At 36.4% G+C, this 15,337-nt stretch overlaps 1 long non-coding RNA gene and 1 pseudogene across 2 annotated transcripts; one reads left to right on the forward strand and one right to left on the reverse strand.

Moving 5' to 3' along the window:
• Positions 1–1,057: 1,057 nt before the first annotated feature.
• LOC117159841 (uncharacterized) lies at positions 1,058–8,857 on the reverse strand (annotated as a pseudogene). The gene is made up of 2 exons (XR_013060651.1): positions 7,931–8,857; positions 1,058–5,008 (listed from the first exon to the last, which is right to left on the reverse strand). The product of XR_013060651.1 is annotated as an uncharacterized LOC117159841 (transcript).
• On the forward strand, positions 7,000–11,011 carry LOC143303992 (uncharacterized). The gene is made up of 3 exons (XR_013060662.1): positions 7,000–7,088; positions 9,503–9,761; positions 9,884–11,011. It is a non-coding gene; the product is annotated as an uncharacterized LOC143303992 (long non-coding RNA).
• The last annotated feature ends 4,326 nt before the right edge of the window (positions 11,012–15,337 follow it).

Below are 15,337 nucleotides of genomic sequence, written 5' to 3' on the forward strand. Positions count from 1 at the left end.
GTTTCACTTTAGGTGATCTTCGGTAACATTGAACAACTTTGCATAAGTTACCACACCGATGAAACTTTACTCGAGATTGTAACTGGTGGAGTTCTCTTTGGAATTCCTCTAATTCGATGTACTTTTCTTTTCTTCTTTTCCACTCGAACGATCCATCTTAACATACTTCAAATTAAATTCGATAGGAGCTTCGGTTTAAATTTCAAAATCCAGGTTATTGACAGAATTTGTAAAATTTTATTTCTTCTGACACAAAGACGCTTCATGTTTCCATAGAGAGGATTTGTTTTAACGCAGTCACTACTGATTGATCATCGCGGTGAAAACAGGATGAAACAGCATAATCCGACAAATACATCGTTATTTTCTAGTTGATGGTTCAACAAAAAGGTAGCTTCAATCTTCTAATTAACGTTGCTTGTACAAAACGTCTCGAATCAAAGTGCTGTATTCAATGGTACCAGTTCACCCTATTTCGAGTCCCGAGTATACAAAGACATAATTTTAACTTCATGTCGCGTCTTTTAATTAACGCGAGTCATACACAACGTTTCGAATGCGAGAGTGTTGGTTCGTACAGCAACAAAGGTTGTACGAATGTCGTAGTTTACACGGGGAAAGAGTTTACTTATTTTCTGGAAAATGTAATTTATTAAAGAATACCTACACTTTTAAAAACAGTACATATCGTACATATACTAAAATCTACAAATTTCCCGAGCAATCTATGAAGTTTACCAGCTTTCTAATTTTTAGAAAATAGAAACGTTAGCTCTTATAACTGCACAACTGTTCGTATCGTTGTACGGCAGAACCGGTGAAAGCTCGTAAAAATAGTTCATTTTCCCGGTGTGAAACAACCAATTTATTCGATTACGCGCTGCAACTATTCTGTTATATAAACGTCAATTCTTATTTCTTTATAAAAATTCTAATACGACAATTTTCATTCGCGCTTTCATTCTGCGATACATATCGTTCTTGGTCTCATGTTCCTCTCGATTATCGTATTGTACGACCGGCACTGTGATGGAAATTGAAACATTTATTAACTGAATATTTAACGTAATAGTTTAATTGCACATTACAAAGCATTATCGTTCCCGTACAATTATCATTCGACGTCATTAATCGATAGCTGGGTAAGTAAGTACATCATCTCATAATGAAAATTGTAATTACGATCCATATTTAAATTAGTCATCTGTCAAATATGAAACTTATTATATAATCATTCCACGCGTGATAAACGAAATGAATTTTTTTTAAATCTCAATATCAAATTCAATAATAGGTTTATCCATTTTTTAACGGATGTTGTAATTATTATATCGAGCGGACGTTTAAACGAATAATCATAGCGAATAAACATTGCAATAGCAGAAACATGACCAATATCAGATCAATTAAGAAAAGAAATTGCAACGTTTACTTACCCTCGCTTCATTTATTTTCTAACTCCTTCAAATTTTTACGCTGACCAAAAACAATTTATAAAATATGAAGATCCGCAAACGCGCACGTCGAACGAAAAACTCCCTTTTACAAAAAATTGTACAATAATGAAATAGGGTAGTGATCAACGTACTTGATAAAATACACACGCACGCACGCATGTACGCGCGCGCACACACACACACACACAGAACATATACGTATATGAAAGCACATAAATATAACGCGTTCAAAGAAAAGTAGACAAATTTATTACTCGATCTATCATAATTTTCATTAAGCTGTTTCAAGCGGCACTTAGTAAACAATGAAGAGGAAGCGCCTAAGGCTGACAACCAAACTTCACTCAATGCTCGATGTGTGAGTCGAGCGCAGTTCGTACTAGGTCAGAAGCGTCGATTTGTCTTGTAAAGTATATTTCAACAAATATCGATACATTTCATGCGTGTCATGGAAAATGCGAATACATGACTTAAAGAACACTTTGAAATCATTTGCTTCGTATGTGTGTACTTGGCGTGTTTATTGTACGTCTCAATCTAGGCCGATTCTTCAGTATAGTAGTGTGAAAATTGATTTTAAAACGACCTATAAATCAAAGAATTAAATATTCTCTATGCTTTTATTTTATGATTATCTTAATTTATCCAAAGAATCATGAACACATGAGAAAAGTCTGATCCGATGTATAGCGGTCGCGCGCCTCGTCAGCGGGCGAATCGTGCGAATGAACGTGTAGTTTATGTGCGTGGAGATGTGATTCGTAGCTGCAGCTTTCGATACAAGTATCGCATTTGTAAGGGTACAATTTCCATGGTTTGTCCGGATAATGCTCCAACTTGTTGTGATGATAAAACTTGTACATTCCTTGAAACGATTTACCACATATTGCGCATATAAAATCATTGCCCTTGTTATAATACGTGTCATGCTCGGCTAAACGTTCGTAGGATTCGAATAAAAATGGCATATATTACAGATTGGTTTATCTTCCACAGCGCAATCGGAATTCAGCACCAGCCTAGAATCTTGCCCAACATGCAAGTGCCGTTCGTGAATTTGAAGCCTCTGTTTCTTAACAAATCCTTGATTGCAGAACTTACAAAAGAATTTGTATTTCACCTAACACGAAGGCGCATGAGTAGCAAGTATATAAAACTGTAAGAATCCTTTAGTGGAAAACATCGTGTTACAAACGTTACACTTTTCTGTGGCTGTTTGGCGATAGGTGCGCTCGTGTATGCACAAATTTTTAAATGTTCGGAATTGTGTTCCACAAGTAGTGCAAGGAAACTTTGTTCTGTTCATCTTGTCCGCTTGGTGACCCTTTACGCATGCAATCCCATTAAGTAACCTTCTGCACTTTGCAGCTGTATCGAATGACGAAGAGAAAGTATCATCCGCAATAAGCGTACTCGCAGTCAAATAATTTTCCGAAGATCTTGTCATCCCACTCGAAACATCCGACATTTGTTCCAAATCAGGCGACTGTACTATGCCGAGTTCCATGTCGCTTGGTTCTTTCAAAGACCGAGACAAGTGGTTTACACAAGGTACACGTTGTTTATTCCTTAAGACTTTCATTCGACGACATACATTCTCGTGATGTTTCAAACATGAGTATAGCCAAAATCGTTTGCGACAACCTTTGCATTTGTGTTGTTTCTTGAATGCATTGCAATTTATTTCAACATCAACCGGTGAAGCGTCCTTTTTTGATCTTATGGTCTTCAAACAGTGCAAAATCATGTGTCGTTTCAACAATGCCGACGTGTCAAACTTCTCATAACACACGCAACATTCCCTTCGTTTAAACACAATATGCTGGCGCAGATAATGAGTTAGTAACTTATTCCTGGACATGTAACGCGCGTTGCATATACTCGAAATGTAAATCGTATGGAACAATTTCATGTGCTCGTGCAGGTTTTCCTTCGAAGAAAACGATTTTTTACAAATATGACATTGTGTTATTTTCTGTTGATAGACTTTAAAGTTCTTCTGAAATTCAACCGATTCTTGCTGAGGTACGATTAATGTATCAGCGAAAGATTTTACAAATTCATTGAATCGCTTTGACGCAATCGTGTCAGCTTTCAAAGGCAAGTTACATGTCGAGCTTGTTTCACGAAAACCTTTAAATTCCTCTTTCACATTTTTCGATACTGCTTGTTTGAAAGCGTCTTCGTTTTCGTTTTCGTTTCGTTTTCGTTTCGTTTTCCTTTTCCTTTTCGCTTTCGTCTTCGTCTTCGTTTGACACAAAACTAGTAGGCTCCAAGAATTTGTCGCATTTCTCCAAACGGACTACGCATTCTTTATACTTAGCTTCAGGTGCAGATTTTCTATCTTGGTCAAATATATAGGGGAACTTGTTTCTTTTAAAAGATTGTCTTGATCTTCCAAAGGTCTCAAACTCCAATAAATCGTAAAAATCATATAAAGAAGATCTTTTCACTGACCTAAGGTTGTAAGGCGTATTGTGCGAGGTATTAGGGCTTCCAGGTTCAGCTTTTATTTCGTTCTTTAATAAAGATATCATTGTTTTTAAATTCACATGAGTTTGAACAAATGGTCGTTTCCTAACAGGAGATGCGATTCGCTCAACAGAAGTAGACACCTGAATAACTTCTGCAGCCTTTGATGTCTTGTTACTAAATGTGTCGAGCGTTGAAATTGGAATAATAGTCGCAGTAACAGGAATATTCTCCGTATCGATAAAATTTTCCGGGCTAACCCATTTGTCATTCGGCTTGTCTTTGTACGGCGATATGAAGTCTGTAAGGACGGTCTGCTTCATCCTTTTCGAAGCTGTACCATGCGAATCGTTTAACCATTTCGGGTGCGTAGACTTGATATTGCTGTTCGAACCCTCGGTGGGTGTACTGTTTGAACTATTAGATAGTATCAAAGGTATATTTATTGAGCTATTTACGTTTTTTGGGCAGGGACTGTGTGAAGTATTTGATTCTGCCATGACTATACCGTCCGAATGATTCGACTTTTCTAACGATTCAGGAGATGTTTTCGTGATTTTGCTTTCACCAGAAAATATTGCGTTCCCATGCGCATGGAATAAATGAGATTGGATATGTCTTTTATAGGAAAACCTTCGGCTACAAAAATTACATCCATATCTAGACAATTGCTTCTTTAAACACTGCTTCTTTAAATGACGTATCAAGGAAATATGCATAGTGAAAATCGCAGTGCAATTATTACACTTAAATACATTACAGGTATATAATTTGTTATGCTGATCAAATAAACGTTTAGTTTGAAAATTTAACAAACAAACGTTGCAACTTCTTTTGTTGTTTGAAGGTACTTTATGTGTACTTTTTCGTTTATCAGGATCCAATTTCTTATTTTCTAGATACGTACTTTCTTGAAGAAACGCGAATTCTTCATATTCACAATAAACGTCATCCGAAGATTCACCTTTAAACGTCGCTGTTTCATTTTCATTCCCTGTATTCGTATCAACTGGCGACAAATCATCGCAGATCTCTGGATCGATTGGCTCTTCTTTTATTCTTATTGCATAGTCAGAAGGCTGAAAAAAATATACAAACCTAACGTAACATTCTGAAAAACGAAAAATCTATGAAACAGTCCTAATCTAGTAATTGAAGCCAATCATGCCATAAATATCATGGATTGGATAGAAAGCTATGTATAGAGCTACAAAACTAGATAGTAGAAAGAACGGTTTATGACGCCATATTTATGAGTTAGCCAGGTTCTACCATTAAAAACATGAAATACATAACTGCACATATCCAGAATACTACATACATAAGACGAGCGGTGTAAATTTTGTGTAAATTTGCGGCTTCATTAGAATTGCTAAGAAACTTTTCCTCAACTCCTAACATTTACCATAGGACAGGGCCGATCGATATTTTCAAACTATTGTGTAGTGAAGTCGACTATATTGTTAGGTAGATGATTCATTTACACTGTACATGTGAATGTGTGTGTAAGCGTTAGAGGGCGTCCAGGTCTTAGTTGAGACAAAAGATTGTTGCCAGATGTGAGAAGTTTCCAGAAGGGTTGACAACAAGCGTGCGTGCAGGAAGGTTATCAAGGTCGTCAGAGTGTAATATATAAGTATAGCTGTTGTGTGTGAAATGAAGTAAACTATTTGTATTTCCGAATCCTTTCTATATCTTAACATATATACAACTAACATATAACATATATACTTTTAGCATGGTTGTTTAACGTTATTTCATGAATGTATTCTTCCAGGTAACAAAGGTAACAAATTGGTACAAAGCAACGAGCGGTTCTTCTACATGTTTAACAAATTGTATATTATAAATAAGAAGTGAAATATACGACAGAGCAACAAACACCATGCAAAACTCTAAAAATTCCATATCATATGAAAATATAAAAAAAACAACTCAAAAAGTTTACAAAAATCACCATGAATTGTTTAAAGTAGAAATATTTGTATCCAATTCGATGGAAAATATTGTAGAATCAATTGCGATCAGTAACCGGTGTGAGAAACAGTCAATGGTAGTAACTAGTAAAACAGAAGGAAAACGTGACTGTCAACGGTGCTTACATACGCCGAAACACTGATGCGATGAACGCATCAACGTTTTTTGTTCTTTTATGATGTATATTGGCTTGCATCGATGCAGAAAGTAATATTATTTTCTTAATTGGTAGGAAAAGCCATTGGGTATATATTAAGTATATATTGATATACTGATGTCATTTCACGAGACTTTGGAGTCGATGCGTAGCGTCATTACGATACTTTTCAGCTATACAGGCTGCTCAACGAATTTTCTAAGTTAGACTATACTAGAACTATTGTCCCGATGCTGTTCGGGCAGTAAGGGACATATGCAAAATTCCTCCCTTTCACTAAGTTGCCAATTTGTATAAGAATATATATACACGCGGGTAAACGCACACGCGTATCTGTGCCTCGTTATAACTGTGTGCGGAAAAATTTTGTATATAAACTCACAGCAGCAATATTTTTCATAACGCATACAGAAATTTAAACCTGGGCATAAGGTTACACGAACGTTAAAACGGACATACGTTTCACAGTCATTTCGTACGTACGTAGAAGTCACGGCATACGAGCGTCGTCTGTTTTGCAGAGCTGGCGGAACAATTACTCACGTCCTATCAGTGTGCTGACACGCAGATGGTCGAAGCGCTAAATTTCTAGTTCTCAAAAATAGCGATTGTTCTTGACTGTGGCGTAAACCATGCTTAACCATTGTGTTGTAAAACTCCAATAATATTTCTTTTTAATCTGAATCGATATCGAAATGCGTTAAAAACTGTAAATAATTTGATTTATACAAATGATTTTTGCAATAACAAATGATTTATAATAAACAAATCTGAAAATCTTTGCACAAAATAGAAAAGTTTTCATTCCGATACAACTATTCGCTATAGAATAATCGCTGGACATACATAAAAAATACGTACTCGTCGAACTGATAACGAATAACCAGCGATACGTTTGTGTGACCTGCTCTATTTAAAGTTATACGTTACAAAACGCCTCAGCTGAATCCAATGCCCGTATTTATATAAATACATCAGTGAACAGGTAGTGCACGTTTCCAGTGATGAACGTTCCTGGTACATGTGTGAGTATTAATCTATTATACGGCAACATATTTTTTACAACATACGTTGTTTCAACGCTCGTATGCTTCGACGCATTAATATGATGAAAATCTAATCTTTCTTATTAATTCACTTGGTATCGTACGAATAAATAGATAACATTTCACGATACAACAGCGATTTACACTAATATTACATAAAACATATTTATATATGTATAAATATCAATTTTATATTCTACAAGCCGAGGAAAATTAATAACAAATAATAATAACACAAATGGCAAATACAATCAGCGTACTAAATATTAACATATTAATGAAAATCATTTGTAATTCAATATTTACATTTTTATAAAATAAAATATGTAAATGAAATTTAATTGTAAAATAATCACATTCGCATAAACTCATTACTCTAAAACGGAGCAATTAAATATTATATTGATAACAATACTAAGCACGGTTGCATCGATGCTAGACATTCCGCATTACTTTAGTATTTTTAATCCATGTATTATTATTGAGCCATAATATATAAAGCATACGCGCAAGAGATCATAGCGCGTTGGCTAAAGTAGTCTTATAATTGACAGATACATTATACAAAATTTTATGTACCATCGTGGAAATTCCTTTTAATTCAACAATTAATTCAACAATTTCATTTCTATTACAAATCATAAGTTTGCGTCACAACGGCCAAAGAAGCAAATCTTACTTTGCCATATTGAAATAGTTAAAGAAAGTGGTACATAAACATTAGCTTAATATGTTATATTAACCAAGATTTATAGAAACAAAATATATTATTCAATACGGTCAAAGTTCATTTATCGAATGATGTTTCAAAAGGTACTTACGTCCATTTTGTTGTCCAATTTTATATCCATGGAGATTGCATCAACGGGCCGCACGTAAACTAACACTCGAGCCATTTGCTTTACGAAATTATTATTATTATTAGACAAACTGCTTGCCTGTGCACAAGGAAAATCTATGATTAGTGAGTAGTAGACTTTAATAATATCCTCAAAGAACAATTCGCGTTTTCCTTAAAATATGCCATAACTGCACGATAACAGTAGCAATTTGTAAATGAATATAGAAATTGTATGAGATACAGTTATCAAATATATTTAACAAAACTGTAATTATTTGATAAAAAGTCGTGAAATCAATGAAAAGCAGAAGACAATGAAAGATATTTCAGGTTAACGTGTCGTACATAATTTTAAAAGTTGTTTACAGTCTCTTATTATTCACTTATTATTCACTTGTATCCAGAACATGTTTTCCTTTATTAATATTTCGCGTCAAAATAAAATGTAAATTTTTTTATACACATATAAACATCCACAGAGAGAGAAAATACCGTTCAAACTCGGACACCACCATGTGCAGCACTGTGGGCATTAAAATGGCATTCTCCACTAGTAGCAAACATGCCGCTCAGTTCAGATAGGTTCATACGTGGCTACAGCGCATGCGTGTTACTGAGTAGATTTTCTGACTAACTTCACGTTATGTCCAATACAATTTTTTTGTTCACGTTTCTATATAAACGCACGTTATATATGTATGTATATCTATGCATCTAAGAAGCAACACCAACACACGTCAATGAATATCTGATTATTCCTGCATCATAAGTACTGCAAGCATCGCATTCGTATACACAGGTTTGTAAACTCCAGTAGAGAGGGTAATGCTCTTAATATTCGGAAATGTGCTTTACAAATCGGCCGTTAGTCGCAGCGCTGGCATCGATTTGTTGACACCTTTGTTTGCATTATCACTAATGGTAAAAAATGTAAGCTAAACTGCTTTTCATAATTTTCATCAATATATTTAAAGTAGACATACAGTATTTCACGCGATACTTAAAGAATGTTGTTTAAAGAAATGTAGTTTTACATAATGCAATAGAGTTTAGTTATAGACACGATCGTGCTGCAGACACAAGAAGCGCTGCGCGGCGAAGTCTAACAAATCGATTCAAGTCCTTTTATTACTCGAGAAATACTTTCTGGCTCCTAGGAGTCTTACCCACTCTAATGGAATTCTTAAATTTGTGTATACGAACATGGCAAATATGTGCATACATACACAGGCGCGCGCGCGCGCACACACACACACACACATGTACTTACTGTTGACTCTGTCAAAGACTTATGAGATACCACTGGTTGTTAAAGTATTTGTCCAAATATCTGTTTTATACTTTAGCGTTAAGGATGAGAATCTTATTGCTCAAGAAATTAAAATTTGGTTAAAGAAATGATTATTTGAACCCTATGGACAGTTAATTTTTGCGGTCGGTAACTTACCGACAACCTAGTTATATGTGTCGGGTTATCGCTAGAATTTAGGGCGCGTAACAATTCTTCATTTGTATTAGCGATCGTTTTGTACAACAGAGATTATATTTACAGGTACAAAAAAATGACTTTTACAAAGTTTAACGAACAACAATGGTGTTTAGACACGCAAGATGCAATTGACAACGTTTTTGGGTTCGATAAGGAATCCACGGTCAACGGGATAACTCTTTACTAAGCGTAGAATACTTTTTAAGCACAGAATACGATTGCTGAGACGCTCCGTATAAACTGCTCGATGTGTAACTTTCCAAGGCGATCGCACGAATAACAGTCTGATGAAAATTTTCCTCGCTTTACAATCGCGTTCGTTGTAAGCATCGAGAAAGATCCAAACGCCGTTGCTAGGCAGTTTCTGTCTGGAGATTGATTCCTAATACAACATGTGTCCCATTATATCGACATCTCTAAAGTACAATTCTATGTGATTTCTAGGGACAACCATACAACCACTCCACACCTCCGTCAGGCAAAACGTCCATCCCGTGACCGTGGCTACCAGTTGTGTCACCTCGAGTCCAATCTCACTATCACAAATCTCGAACAATTACAATCAGATTAAATGACAACAATTGCTTAATTACGGCTATGATAGAATCTAGGCTAAAGTATTACAGGATTTTCCCAAACGGAATCCAACTATGGGGAACAGCAAGTAACTCCAACATCGAAATACTACAACGCTTCCAATCGAAAACGCTAAGATCCTTAATAGACGCACCTTGGTATGTTACCAACGAAACCATCCATCGCGACCTCAGGATACCCACAGTCAAAGAGGAAATAGCAAAATATAGCGACAGATATAGCAAAAGAGTCAACAAACACCGAAACCCCCTAATCACTGGACTACTTGATAGGACGGACCAGATTCGCAGGCTGAAGAGGCACTACCCGCTAGACCTAAACGCTAGATTCATTTAGTTATCCAAATTAAACATATGCACTTACTTATAATACTTATAAATTATACCTATTTATAATAAGTACTAACTTATTGTAAATAAACAGCCATGTCACTGCGCCACGCCAGAAAAATTACTGAAAATTCTCAACGCGAGAATTGATTGTAATTTCAACAAATAAATAAAAAAAAAAAACTTTCTAAGGACTATTGTCTACCACGGCTGGACAAGGGAAAGTTGGGTTTTCCCACGTACGATGCTTCCTAATAGCAACTTTCTATCGAGGGCAGCTAAGACCCTTCCTAGTCCACCAACTTTCGTTTAACCAATTAAGAACGAATCCTATTTCCTTCACTCTCTTAGCCAAAATCGTCACCAACAAATCCGATGGTCCCGTGCGCTAGACGCACCCATCCTTAGCTTTCCTCCGGTACAGCATCGTCACCGAACATGACTGATTTTCCATTCTTCAAACAGTCAACATTCCTTCGACCGGGTTGATACCCGAAGATCAGTCACTCACTCATCTTATACATATGCACCAGCGTAATTATCATCTTCACGAAGTTGTTGGAATAAACTGTCATTCACACCTTGTTACATCAGTGTCATATTCAATTAACCACCTCTATTATCCTAATCGAAATAGGGGATCGATCATTTCGTGGCGTCGATTATCTAATCGTAACGGGAATTTACGACTCCCGTTGGCGTGCTTCCTCGCGAACGCGTTTCTCCGCGAGTGGTCGAAAAAATATTCTATATATTATTATTATATATTATTATATATATTATATAATATTTATTATTTACAGAATAAGTATTTATATCAGTATACATAGACGAGACGTAGAATAAACACGTTTATCGCACGTCTGGGGGCATTGGAAACCTTTACCATTTTAGTATTATTCCATTTAGTATTATTACTGTGACTGTGCACCAAATGTGTTTAAAAAAGCGTAAATCTATTTTCTACAATCGCCAAACTTTACATAGCTGGAGATTTATTCATAATTCGTATTTACCAGATGGGTTTCGGAAATATGTCTATTTTTTTTTTTTTTTTGTACATTCTTTCAAGCTCTAAATAGTAGTCAATAAAACAATAAAAATATTGGCATATCGTCTTCAGTTTATATTGTTTTATTGGCCATTATTTAAGGTTCTGTATTTAATATCAAGTAGTCCGTAGTTGTATGACTGTGAAGTCACTGATAGTATTCAATATGAACAGGTAGCGGTCAGTGTAAAACATTACTTAAATATTTTCTACTACTACTACTTAAAAATTTTTTTTTTGCTGAGAGTAAAGCAAAAGCGCGGGCGCGTGTGTGTGCGTCGAAGGGAGTTCGCATCGGCATTCTTATAAAGAATTCGCGATCTGTATTAGATTCAATTCCACTTTATACGAGCGCCGGTTTCACGTTCTCATCTCAATAGATGATTATTTATTTCAATCAGATTGACCTACTGATTCCGGTAGGTCAAACGTACTCTCACGACGATAACAGTGTAAGCATCGAGCGAACATCAGAAGAGAACACCAGGAATAGGTACGTTACGCTGTCGGGACGTAGAGTCCTTTTTTCCCGATTGGTTGCAGACAGGTTTCGGGTAAGAATCGTAAATTGTCTGACACAGGATATATCGGTGACTTTTAAACTAACGACAACCAAAGAAGACCGTATAAATAATTTTAAAATTATAACTTAATAAAAATGTTATTCACTGGTAGGGGGTTGATGTAGCGGCACATGTGTCATAGGACAAGGCGGATCGATAGCGTCCCACGGACACCCCGCGTCTTACAAGGGGTGTCCAAAACTCGTGGAGCTGCGCAAAAAGCTAGCTGAAAAAAAGAAAAAAGACAAGGAAACAAAGATAAAACGAATTGCCCAAATAAGCCGTAAATGCGTCCCAGAACTAAAGTTCTCTGACGTAGTGAAACAACAAACAAAACTAAATCAAATAATCGAAAACACAACACAAATAACAAACTTAAATCCGCCATCAAGCCAAAGCGCAACTACAACCGATAACAGCCCCCCAACAAAGCATTATAAACGTTATCGAAGACTTCAAAAAAAGTATACTACAAGCGTTAAAAGAACAACAAACGCAATTAAATGAAATAAAAAAACACTATCAACACACGAAGAAAGGATCGACGCCATCTTCAGCACTATTAACAGTGCAGAAGATGAATAGCCAAAATTCACTAAACCAACAATTACAGCAAAAAACACATAAATTAAACTTAAAACACTTGAAAATAATAGCAAGTATGCCAACTCTCTAATTTCAATCCAAAAAAGATACAGTATGCTAACCCTAATAAATAAAGAAACGCCCGACATCGTACTTCTCTTAGACACAAAACTAAATAAAAAACACAAATTACACTTCAAAAACTACTCCATGATAAGACACGATAAACCGAGCGCCAGCCAAGGAGGAGGAACAACAATCCTCACAAAAAACTCCATAAAACACAAAACAATTCTAAATGACAAAATAACAAGTTTCAAAATCCTAGAAACAACGATTATAAAAATAAAAATAAGCAATAAGGAAAACTTGTTTATCACTGCAGCCTACGCAACCCTCGGAAACCAGAAGGAATTTAGCGACGAATTCAATACACTTTTCGAACTCTTACAGCTCAATAAAACGGAAAACTACTATATAATAGCAGGCGACCTGAAAGCAAAACATACAAGCTGGAAAAACGAAACAAACAACACGAGAGGCAACTTCATTAGAAACTGGCTAGACAATAAAAGCATTCACTACAAAACAACCTTATACAGCTCCGAGCTACCCTCTTACCCAAAAGGACACTCATACCTGGACATATGCCTAGCAGATGCACTACTAAAATTTCAAAACCTACGTCCAAATAACACCCTCAAAACCTCAGCCTATGACAGTGACATAACGCCCTAATATTTCACGTAAACAAGAACACATCTGACCTCCTAACACTCGAAACACAGACCGAGATACCCAGGTACAACTACAAAAAGACAGACTGGAAAAAGTTCCAAAACATACTCGAACAAAACTGCGACCTAAAAATTTACAATAACGTCAACCTAACAAACAGACAAATCGACTCATTCATAGACGAAATAGAAAAACATACACAAATCGCTCTCCAAAAATCTGTGCCAAACATAAAACAAAAAAATTCATGCGAGCCCTATATCGACAACAAAATAAAAGAGCTACATCGAGATAAAAGCTACATACTCTCCAAAATAAACAATATAAAATTTAACTATTCTTACGACAAAAGAGAAGAATTAGAATTCCTAAAGTACCTACTATACAGAATAAAAGCGCAACTGAAACAAGAATTCGCAAACTCTATAAACCATTACTGGACAAATAAAATAAAAGACATCTCCAAAAACGACTCAGCCAATATGTTCCCCCAAATAAATCAAATCTTCAGACCAAAAGGACAAAACCCCATCTCACCTCTCAAATTGCCCCCAGAAAAAGCATCCCTCATCCAAGAAGCAGGTATAACGATACACAACACCATCAAAGACACCGAGGGTAACTTCATAATACCTAAAACAATAGAAAAACTAGACATCATCGGCACCCACTTTTCCAAAATACATACGCAAAACGAACACATGGGCCGAGAACAACTAAACAGAATTATCATCGCCGAAACAAATAAACTCAAAAATGAAATGGAACAAGACAAAACGCTAAACAAAACAGTCCGCACATTCTCAAACGAAAACACCGCAGACAATCCCAAACAACCAGATCCAGAAATAAACTACTTCACAAATTACAATCAACTAAACACAATCTTCTCCAAACTAAACAACAAAAAATCCTCCGGCTTCGATGGCATCCCAAACATTTTACTCAAGCGCCTACTGAACAAAATAAAATGGTACTACACAGTACTCTTCAACAATGCACTAAACAACACATATTTCCCCAGAAAATGGAAAAAAGCCAAACTGATAGCTATTACAAAAAAAGATAAAGACGGCTCACCACCCGCAAATCTACGACCCATAAGTCTCCTCCCCAACATAAGCAAAGTATTTGAAATAATCATAAACAACCCCCTAACCTCCGTCTGCACAAAAAATGACATAATCCCAGAAAATCAATTTGGTTTCAGGCACAAACACTCCACAATTCACGCAATAAACAAACTTACATCGGACATCTGCTGGGCCCTAAACGCAAAACAACGAGTAGCCGCCTGCTTAATAGACCTCGAAAAAGCTTTCGACACAGTCTGGATCCCAGGTCTCATATACAAATTGATCAAGAAAAACCTTCCTAAACACCTAATTAAAATAGTCTGGGACATGGTCACAAGCAGAACATTCGTAATGACCGAAGGTTCAAACACATTAAGCAAAGAATTCTCCATAACGAACGGTCTGCAACAAGGTACAGTAAATTCCCCGCTACTTTTCAGTATTTACAACAGTGACTTACTAAACCTCTTTAATCTCAATACATCCACCCACAAACGCTCCATCGCCTTCGCAGATGACCTAATCATCTACGTAACAGGCCGCAAAACTAAGACAATAAAAACTGAACTGCAAGAACTTTTCGAAAAAAATATACGACTATTACCACGCATGGAAACTAAAAATCAACACAAGCAAATGCGAAACCATACTGTTCAGACCCAAATTAAGTGAAATCGGCCCAACAGAAAGAGAACACTGCAGAAAATTCCAACTAAGGGAAAAAGCAAACAAAGGGGCACTCATACCACACAAAAACTGCGTAAAATACCTAGAAGTAAACATAGACTATGTGGCGGATCGGTATCAACAGGACGCCGACAGGTCGAGGCATCAACGCGGCGCAACACCTCCCGGGCGATCCGCGGGTACCAACCGCCAACACTAGAAGGCTACGACGACAACTGTCTGTCTGTCTAACTCGCTAGCGGTCGAATATACGAGCGATTGATATAAATACC

This window comes from Bombus vancouverensis, chromosome 18 (genome assembly GCF_051014615.1).
Source record: "Bombus vancouverensis nearcticus chromosome 18, iyBomVanc1_principal, whole genome shotgun sequence".
In the NCBI taxonomy this organism is placed as follows: Eukaryota; Metazoa; Arthropoda; class Insecta; order Hymenoptera; family Apidae; genus Bombus; species Bombus vancouverensis.